Source organism: Adiantum capillus-veneris, chromosome 2 (genome assembly GCF_014529385.1).
Source record: "Adiantum capillus-veneris isolate H3 chromosome 2, ASM1452938v2, whole genome shotgun sequence".
NCBI classification, from domain to species: domain Eukaryota; kingdom Viridiplantae; phylum Streptophyta; class Polypodiopsida; order Polypodiales; family Pteridaceae; genus Adiantum; species Adiantum capillus-veneris.
Window position 1 is genome coordinate 118,197,848 of NC_140932.1, and position 11,173 is coordinate 118,209,020.

Below are 11,173 nucleotides of genomic sequence, written 5' to 3' on the forward strand. Positions count from 1 at the left end.
TTAATACCCTCTTTTTGCATGGAGTGTAAGAAATCTCATTCTCATTGGGATTTTTAGTACCTCTCTTCTCTTTGCTTGCCTCATCTATTGGTATGATTCTCCTACTCTACTCATTTGTACTCCATGAGATTCTATATCAAAAAATATTTTTTTTCCACCTCAAAATCTTATGTCAACTATGCATTCATATGGAAATGGCAAGCGAACAATGATCAAAATTGTATTGTCTTGCGTTCATAAACAAATAGCCCTTTTGTACAGCATAAGTAGAGAAAGAAGACAAAATCCAAAAGATATTTATTAATTTTCATCCTCCAAAAGATCTCTACAAGTGCTTACATCCATGTCCAACCCCATGGTAGCTAAATCAACAAATAAATCTATTGATTCATCCTCTACAGCCTCTCCTATTGAATCATCATCATCCTCTCCATCCTCGTCCTCCTCCTCACTATGGTTGGTTATTGGGAATGATTGGTTCTCCTCGACCTCAACTGCATCATCGTCATTGGCGTCTTCTTGAGATGGTATGGTGGGATCTGCCAAAGTCTCTATGTTCGTATCTGCAAAGATAGATATGCTCCATGGTGTGACTGAAATAACATACCAAAGTCGTCTTCAATACATACAAGGCACATAAAACACCTATAGGTCATAGAGCAAACAACAATATGAATGTAGTTTTATATGTATCATATAATGTTTTAGTGAGTTGCACATGGACTTTACCTGCTCACAACTACTAGGTTGTACCAAGTTGTTGGTCTTCCCGCGATGATATTGCCTGGAGTCTACCATATAGAGCCCATTCTCATGTCTCTTAACCCACCCGCAAACCATCGACAGTCAAAGAGATATTTGTGAAATGTTCTAAAATCCACTTTGATTATCCTCTCTATTGTTCCACATTCCCTCACCTCTTGTGTTGTCGTGTCAAAGTTACCCATAACTCCACTATCGTGAGTGGTTCGACGCTCATCTATCTTGCGGGTTCGAAAATGACGTCCTTCGGACCACATAGAGTTGAATGTGAAGGCCTACAAAAACCAATCTGGATAGATGAGAGAGAGAGAGAGAGAGAGAGAGAGAGAGAGAGAGAGAGAGAGAGATGACACACATACACACACACACCCACACACACACACACACTCGCACACACACACTAAACACATTGAGTATATTACCCTTGGTAGACATCCTCGTGCGTAATCCCATTCTTTAGGGCTTATTTGTTCTCCTTGTGCCTTGGCCTTGGTCATGGCATTGTGTATCCACCCAACTGGAATTAGAGCAGGGTATTTGGCAAGCTCTTTAGGAAAGGGAGGTGCTAGCCTACCGCCATGCGACCTCTTCCATGCTTCCCTCTCCCTTTCTCTCATTGTACGCACCTCCACATACATATCCACCCATTTGCCCATGATGGGAGCATTGAGTAGACAATGGTTGTTGACTATGGCTTGAAATTTCCTATCCAAAATCAAAAGAGAATCTTTTCCACTTGGAATGTTTGCGTGTGTTTTTGGATCCTCTTCCTCCGTCTTTAAACGAGGCAATGATGGGTCTATTGTGAAAAGATATTGAGAGACATACACAAAAGCCTATTTTACAACCCAACCCTCTGCCATGCTTGCCTGAACACATGAAATCATTAGTGATTAAAGTAACCAATAAAAAGCGTTGTGAATACAATCCAATCCTAATAAGGTTTAAAGGCTTAAGATCGATGAATACCTCTGGTTGTGATCGTAGCCTTACAAAGTCTTTCAAGGTCTTTAGGAACCTCTCAAGAAAGAACATCCACCTAGAGTGAACCACACCACAAATGGCTATCTCCTCAACAAGATGGAGCAATAGGTGAACTTGGCTAACAAGGATAGAACGTGGAAATGCATCCTCAATAGCACAAGTTGTTTCAATCGCTAGAAGTCGAACTGTTGGAATGGCTGAAACTTCGATTTCTTTGGAACTCACAAACCTGTAACCAAAAAACCCTTCATAATCTTCATGGTAAAGTTAGTCTTCAAAGTAAAGTTTAGGAGGGAGGATCAAATGTGCTATACCTAACAACTTCTCCCACCTTGAATATTGCAGCCTTTACCTTCGTGTCCGCAAATCCACTAATGCTAATTGGAAGCACAAACTATTGCACAAACATAAAGACTTATTAGTATCCAGAACCCTAAACCACATACAAACACACAGACACATATACACACACATACACACACACACACACATTACCTGAAGAATCTTGTGTCAATCATGGGATTTGAGCCCATACAGTTGTGTGGATCCTCCTTTCTTAGTTTTAGTGAAGGCACCCTTGAGCGAACGCATATAACCTGTTGGAGTACGGATGGATGCAATGACTTGTTTCATCCGCTCTTGATCCACCCTTGATAGAATCCAAGGAGCCTTTGGAAGAACCATCTTTCCCTGAGGCCCCATGCGAGGTGTGGCCGAAGGAGGGAGCCTCCTTATGGCCCTCATGTCCTCTCTAGCCCCCAATGAATCTTTCTTGCCTACTATGTGATCCCATATAGCTTGCCCAACATTTTTGAACACATGCATTAGATCTAATAGGTGTTGGATTTTCAATGAAGCCCAATAGGGTAGTGATGAGAAAATAGAGTACCTAGATATACCCCTAGGTGGATCATTGGGAGGAGGCAATGTGTTGTGATGCTCGTTCCAATGTCTTGCCCAATCAGCCATGGTGCAATGGAGTGGCTCCATCCCATTGCACGGTGGAGCATAAGATCGATGTGTGGGCGGCAAGAAGCAATGGTTATTGGGGTAGATCACCTTACCAAGTAGAGAGGGTCTCTCTGTCACGAGTGAGGGTCCACAAGCTGGGCATGCACTATGTCCAGATGTCGATAGTCCTACAAAAACAAAAGACATAACCGCAAATAAGTGACCAATGCAAAGACATTAAAGAGCGTCACAAAGTATAAAGCTTATCAAAAATCTTTCCAAGCCCGGGGTAATCATGCATGGTCCACATGAGAATGCACTTGATCATTGTGCGCCAATCACGAAGTGGTCTTGATACATCAAAAACATCTATGCCGTTCCATAGCTCTTGAAGCTCTTCAATCAAAGGTGCTAAATATACATCCATGTTCTTCACCTTGTGTTTTCATAGGACTAGAAGAGAGAGCAAAATGTTTCCCTTCTTGGTTGACTCCCATGGTGGAATGTTGTAGTTCACAACAACCACTGGCCAAGTACTCCATGAGGTAGACCGATGTCCAAATGGGTTTACCCCATCACTAGCCACACCAAGCCTCAAGTGACGAGGCTCTTCTCTAAACTCCGGCCATGTCTGCTCGATGTGTTGCCATGCCAGCGAGTCAGCCCGCACTCTCATAACCCCATCGGTGGAGCGATTTGTCATATGCCATGTAAGAAGCTCGCTTGTTCCTTTGGTGCTGAACATGTGCTTGATGCGGGGAATGAGGGGAAAATGACGAAGAACCTTGCGAGGTATTGTGGTTCCTTGCATTCCCTCTTTGTACCTTGATTCTCCACATTCGAGGCAAGCATCAAGCCCTGCATGTTCATTGCGGAATAGCACGCAATTATTGACACATGCATGTATGCGATCATAGTCCACCATCCCAAGCCCTGTCACCACCTGTAGTGCCTTCCTTTGATTTTCTGGAAGATGATTTCCTTTAGGCATCATCTTGCCTAATAGCCTATGACATAATTAAAGAATACTCGTTATTGCATATAACCACGAAAAAAACTCACAACTAACACTTATTACATTTAAACGTACCTCAATAGTGCATCCACCCCTGCATTGCTCCATCCAAACATTTCTTGAATATTCAAGATCTCAAGAGACGCTCGTAATATGGAGTAGGAGCATCCCTCGTAAAGAGCGGTGTCTGCTACCTCTAGCAATGAATCTTTGGTTTTTTGGACGGCTTCTTCACATGCACACTCAGGCTTGCATTCATTCACCGCCTCACATGCAAGAAGATCCTCAACCATATTGTGCAAATGATCTTCCTCCACCTCCATGTGGGGCGGGGTGGTGGGGAGATCCCCATATGTGGTGGATGTAGGATGCGCATGCGCTCGTGTGGATCCACCTACATCGGACGGCGGGTGTGACCCTCCTCCCATGACTGCTTCCTGGCACAATCGCTCTTCCATCCTCCTCCTCCCTCCGCCCCCGATCACACTCCAATGGGGAGCAACATCAATGGATGCCAAAACCCTCGGATCGCTAGTTTCCATTCGAGCGCGTTTTCTCGGATCCTCCTATAGTCCATAATCATCCACGTGAGCCAAGCATATACATCGAAGCCGTGCAATCGCACGCTTACATCGCCTACATGGACATGGTAGTCGCTCGCTCAACCATCGAGTTCGTTCCGCGCCAACCGGCGGACCCATGTCATCCCAATCGACCTGCACACACAACCACACACTAAATGAGAAAAAATAAAACAAGAAAAAGAAGAATCAAGAATGTTGATACTGACATGACTGACACTCGTTAAAGATAGAGGGGAGAGGTGGGTACAAGAGGTCATCCAGTCGGCGTGGATTTGCACACACTAATTTGTGCACAATCACACACTAATGCAAGCATTAGTGTGTGTATATAATGCACACACTAATGCTTGCATTAGTGTGTGCATGCATTATACACACACACACACACTAATGCAAGCAATAGTGTGTGTGTGCATGCATTGGTGTGTTTTCACACACTAATTTGTGCATAAGCACACACTAAGCATGCGTTACAAGCACACACTAACGCTTGCATTAGTGTGCATGCGTTACAAGCATACCAAAACATACCTCCAGGTGGGTGTGCGATGATGTTGATTGAGACCCCAATGGTCACCGAGAAGCCCAATGGTAGATTAAGGTCCAACACACACACACTAGATTAATTTCTTTGCCACACACTAACGCACACACACAATAGATTAATTAGAAGCACACACACACACTCTAAATGGATGCAAAAAAAATAAGCACACAAACCATTTCTTAAATAGGAGATAAAAGGAATCCTATGCAAGGAGGAATCCTATGCAATAAAGTATCTCACTTTGACTAGAATTCAATGTTAATTAAGGTCTCTTTTTTTTGTGAAATTGTAGGATATGGCATCCTCTTCCACGCCCGGGTATCGATCCATAGAGGACTTTCTCGCCAAGGGCCTCTCTTACAAGGACGCTTGTGATGCTTACTACTCGCAGTCTTCCTCCCACCAGCCACAATCCACCTTCGGCTTTCGATGTTTCCGAGATGCATTACACTACCCCGACCTCGAAAGGGCATACCGCGCCCAGGCAGAGTGGCTATCCTCGCAACAGAGTCTTCTAGGGCGATACACACCCGCACAGTTCGCTGCCTATGGGCTCTCACCGCTTGCGACACCGGGCACCGGCACTCCGATCGTGTAGAGTGTGTCTCCCACAGCGCCTCCCTCCACCTTACCCTCGACTTTTCCGTCACCCGCAGCTCCCTCCACACTGCATTCGCAGCGATCCACACCCGCACCGTCGAGTTATCCGTCACCTACACCACCCAGCGGTTCGGGCGCCCTCTTCGGGTGGCCAGCGCTCTTCCCGTAGTGGTGGCTCATGCTCTCGTCGAGGTAGTGGCTCGTGCTGCTTTGGTGGTGGAGGGGGTAGTGCTACAGATTCACCTCCTCTTACACCCCAACCTCCTCGCTCACCCCTTGGAGCTCCACATGAGGATGAGGACCGCAATGCGCCCGCCCCGGACGCTCGTGGCTACTACTATTATATACATCGAGGGGGGGGAGGTGGATCTAGGTTCCTCTTTGGGGAGGACATTTCGAGGGCACCTTAACCAGCTGATCCACTCGACATACCAAGATTGCTTTAAATCTTTCAAAGATCAGGACCCAGCCGACTTGACGTACATTCACACCACATTGCTCATGCGGTTCCCTAATCCAGAAGTGGAAGAGTTCTCCAGGCAGTGGCTCGAGGAGTACATCAAGAATTTCTTGAAAAATAAAGTCCAGTGTGCGGAGGGCGGCAAAGCGAACATTTGAATCTAAGGGTCACAACTATCGCCCTGAAAATGTTCACGACGAGGAGTGGGAGAAAGCCCAGGGCGAGCTGGAGGACGAGAGAGCGGCAGGTGCTAGGGCGCACACTCGGTAGGTGGAGGCGAGGACGCAGCAAACGCCCACGCATTACGGCTCGTGCAGAAAAGCAGCATGGAAAGATAAATTTGCGAGTGCGCATATTTTTATTTGAATTGATTTAATTTGTGGTAATAAGGTTAGGTTTGTGATATTTTTTAATTGATATATAGCAAAATATTACTATGATCCGCCCAAGCCGAGAGGTCCAGAGATACAGAGAGAGCCACTCCGAATATCAGACACGGTGCTGGCTGTTTGAAAACAACAAAATCAATCACGAAGAATTTGAAAATGCATGTCGTACACTACAGCTTGTAAGTGTGAACTTTTTTTAAAAATGAGTGCATGCAGAATTATGTATCCATTTGTATTAATTAAAGGTTTTGTTGTTTTTTTCTTTTGCATATTCAGGGAGTCCCTCGAGAGGTCCCTGGATCCGAGTACCTCAATCCTCCGAGTGTTTTTGGGTCCGTCTTCTTTTGGCCACAGTTGTATAGCCCCCATGTATCACCTATTTGGGCAATTTTGTAATATTCAATATAATTAAACACTTGATTTTGGCCCAAAGTCTTTATTTGGCCACAGTTGTATAGCCGCCATGCATCACCTATTTGGGCAATTTTGTAATGAACAGTTTCTCCAATATAATTAAACATTTGATTTTGGCCCAAAGTTTTTGTGCAATGAATTGTTGTTTTTTATTTATTAAATGTATAGGAAAAAAAAGGCAAATGACCATTTGGATGGGTCCTACCAAGGACCATCCAAATGGTCATCTGCTTTTTTTAAAAAAATACTCGCGTGCGCGATAATTGTTGCGATAATGCTTACTGTGAATCCAGTGGAAATAAGCGCGGAAATATAGCCGGGCCGATTACCGCGTGCATTGCTGAAGGACCATTACCGCGAGCATTAACTCAAGCATTACCGCCTCCGAGATTTTTTGACTTGAACTTTTCCTTTGTTTTTGTGCGTCTATCTGAGCAGTAATATGCTCCAAATGTCGTAGTGAAAAAAATTCAAAAGTACCACAATGTAAAATCTTAAGCTGGAAGAAAAATCCTAGCTTGATTTGGTGCTTCACTCAAATGTGTCACCTATGGTACTAGAACCCTAGAGGTTCTCAGTGCGGGCATTTTTCTTAAAAAGAAAAAAATCCAAGGCATACAAAATAAGCACACACATCAAAATTGAATTAATGTGAAAAGACTTTGAGAGGTCAAAGAAAAATAAATAAGTCGGGTGATTATTTCATGAGAAATTCCCTTTATCGTAGCTTAACTACGAAGTCTTCTAGGTATAGCCTCTAGTCAGCCCTCGGATATGAAATACTTGGCTCTCACTATTAAACAACTTAATTGACCAGAAAAAATTGAGAAGCTTGCCCATGGTTTTAATAGTTGACCTCTAGTGCCTTTCGATTGTTACATTAGCGACCCTAGACTTGTTTAGTTTTTGACCTTTATACATGTTTATGCATTTCATTATATTATAGTTTAATGTTTACTGCTGACAAATTATTCAATATTCTATTACCAATCAATTTGTGTGCCTGCAACTGCATATGCTTTTAAATTATATATGAGAATGCATTTATTATGCCAATTTTATTTGGATTTTGCATTGCTTGAAGAAGGCTAGGGACATTCAATCTCGGATGCTCTTCCACCTCAATGAACGCACTTCATCTCAATAGCTTCTGAGGACGGAATCTACATCAGGAAGGGGGACATGTTAACCCTCGCGGACACCCTATCAACTTCGATGGACGCATATTATTTATTTGATTGAGTCATGATGCAAGCTCCCAGCTTTCGACACGCGCGGTAAAGCGTCCATACCCTTGCCATTTCAGAAGAGCCGCGATGGCAAGGGAAATGGTAATGGAAGCCCATACGAGGTCTATAGGAGGCTCATGGCCCAACCTCAACATACAAAACAAACTTCTCTCCACTCTTTGGAGTAAGGGCTCAAGTAGGTGGTTTTACTGAGAAGTTTGTTGAAAAATGTTGTAAAGTCGTGATGCACTTAAGTGGAAGGAAGAGATAAGGTACGGATAGACACTGGTCTCTATGGGGTTCCATTGTGAAAGGCTTAGGCCTCAATAACCATTAGATTGAAATAGCCATGAATCTAAACAACAAGGGATTTATTACCTTGGATTCTCTTTGGGATAATAAAAAAGAAGATTGGCATTCCTTTGACCATCTGAAGCTCTGCAGCAATATCTCGCTCTAGGGAGAAATCCTCATCGACAGACTACTTGAAAAAATCTCAAACCTTACCCTTCCTCCTTGCTCCACACCGCTTGATTGGAAAGCTTGAAAATGGCCTAGAGAAAGACTGTTTTTCTCGCCCAAGTTATGAAAATCTCTACCCTACAACAATATGGATAGATCGCCTCAACAGGATCTCGTCGAAGAAGTGGACTGCAAGCAAATGGAGCCACTTAAGTAGTTGCAAACATCTAGAAGGACATGAGAGGGAAGCATGGAAGCAGGTGCATGGAGGCAAGAGGGGTGCCTAGAAACCTTGCATGTTTCCCAGATCTCATTAGTATCGAGTGGACTCATGAGAGAATGATCGAAGCAAAAGCACATGGAGAAAACATCACGGACAAAGAATGGAAGTATGCGCAAAGTTGCGTACCAAAGGTAGAGTACTCATACTTAAAACCATAATGTATAGTTATTCTTAATTTTATCTTTGTAATTGATAAAAGATATTTTCTTATTTTATAGTTTCTTTTCTTTAACTCTATGTGGTCAAAGGGTCAACACTTCTGTACACGCCACATTGACGAGCGTCGAACCACCATAGACTGTGGCATGATGGACAACTTTGACACAGATGGTGGTGAATCCATGTACTATGGGACTATTGAAAGAATATTAAAGGTCAATTTTAGAACCTTTCATACCTTCATCTTCGAGTGCAAGTGGTTTGCAAATGTGTCTAGACGGCATGAGAATGGCTCCTACTACTATGCATCACACAGGGAGGTATGACAATTTAGTTTTGCCACCCAATTGTGAGCAGATGAGTGATTACCTTCTTTATCCTTATTTGTTTGTAACATTAATTATACAAATGTTACTCACTTTGAACCTCTCTTCTATAGATCATCTATATCCCAACAAACCACCAACCAAAACTTTGGTTCCTAATTCCCGTAACACTTCAAGGGCGAACCATTTTTTTCTGTAATGAAGTGGAGACAATCTTCGACCCTCTCCTACCTACTACTTTAGATGGAAGGAGACAAAGAAGAGAGAGATCGATGATTCAAGTCCAACAGCCGCCAGTCTTCGCGAGGATGATTGCCATGAAGATGATGATGATGAGATGAAGGATGACAAATTCGAAGATATTGAAGCCAACACATCCACAAACGACAATTATATCTCTCTTTATTGATTAGGAACCATGGGCTTAAGATTGGATGACGCTTCTTGTAGAGACCTTTTGAAAGATGATTCATAAACATTTTGTATACTTTGAATTATAAAAAAATTGCCGTGTTGTCCATTCATCTCTCTCTCTCTCCTCGTTGGCTAGATCTTTAAGGTCTCTTGGGATAGTTTTCTACGACATTAAAACTCTCTTCTTCTTCTTCTCTCTCTCTCTCTCTCTCTCTCTCTCTCTCTCTCTCTCTCCATAGCCATTGTTTAAGCGATAATGCGGGGATTGGTAATAAGCACGACAATTAAAGCGGCAAAAATCTTGATAATATACAAGGTAATATGGGCGGCAATATCTGCAGTAATATTTGAAATACAAAAAAATGCCTCCTCGTGCCCCTTTTCTTTGGCCAGCCCATTTTAAACTCTCTACAAAACGCGATAAAAGATTGCAATAAACATCTGGAGATTTTCAGTGTATTTATATTCATTGGTAATATAAATCAATAAAGAATAGTAAAGCATTCTAATCCTCATTGAGAGCTCCACCCAAAAAACACTCTACATTCTCCTTCTTTGCACAACACGCCGAGGAGGCATGCATCCGCGCACACACCCTTCAGAACTTTCCCAAAAAAAAAAAAATCCGTAACAAGCTAATGGTAGGGGGGTTATGTCCAACTATTTTTTAACATAAGTAATATTTCAAGCATAATCCAAGTGCTATGAGTGTACTTGGAAGACTTCAATCAGAACCCTCAAAGGCGGGATTTGTGCCTAAATAGAGTTGAAGTATACTCTTAACATACTTGGGATTAAAATTAAACCACAAACAACAATAAGATGCATGCAAGCTGAAAATCTCAACACATTATAGCTAGAGGCAAGGTTGTTCTTAAAGGGACAATCCTTTGAGTAGGTCCCTCAAATTACTAACTGTGGGCATGTCTATATAATGCAAGCAAAATTACCTTGTCCATAGGTGAGACTCCTTGCAAGTCACTACAATGAAAATTGCAAATGTTTTTTCTCAAGGTGATATGTCGTTATTTAAGAGAGTTTGATTTCTTCTTTTATATGTGTTGAAATTGAAGGAGTGAACACACTTTTACCCAAAATTTTGTGGAAAACAACTAAGGAAGATTCAAGAATCAAAGGAAACACAAGGAGGTGTGGACAGAGTAAAGAAAAGGCAAAGACTAGAAGAAAACATAACCCCCAAGTGAAAGAAGTTAGTCACTTCGAGTGTTTGTAGGAGAGGAGAGAGTCAACAATGTGATCATGTCCACTTATCGACACCTTGAGCATGTGTTCTAAGACTTACAACAAACTTTATTGGATCAATTATATCTATGGTATAAGTTATTTGCCACCACAACAATCATTCCACGTGCAATCCTAGAAGGTTCAATTGCCCTAATCCTGAGAACCAGTATTTTGCAACTTCCCAATCACGAGTCGAGATCGACAACTCAACAAATGTGTTGGCAAATCCAAACAGATTAGTATCCAGATTCTATCATTAGCCTTCATAATTATCCATCTTACACTAGTTTTGCGTCCAGCTCTTTTAAAGCATTTAAGCACAACCATGTAAATGTTTGCATATAAGCAC

At 42.5% G+C, this 11,173-nt stretch overlaps 1 pseudogene; it reads right to left on the reverse strand.

Moving 5' to 3' along the window:
- Positions 1–551: 551 nt before the first annotated feature.
- Positions 552–3,828, reverse strand: LOC147463460 (uncharacterized; annotated as a pseudogene).
- Between the last annotated feature and the right edge of the window lie 7,345 nt (positions 3,829–11,173).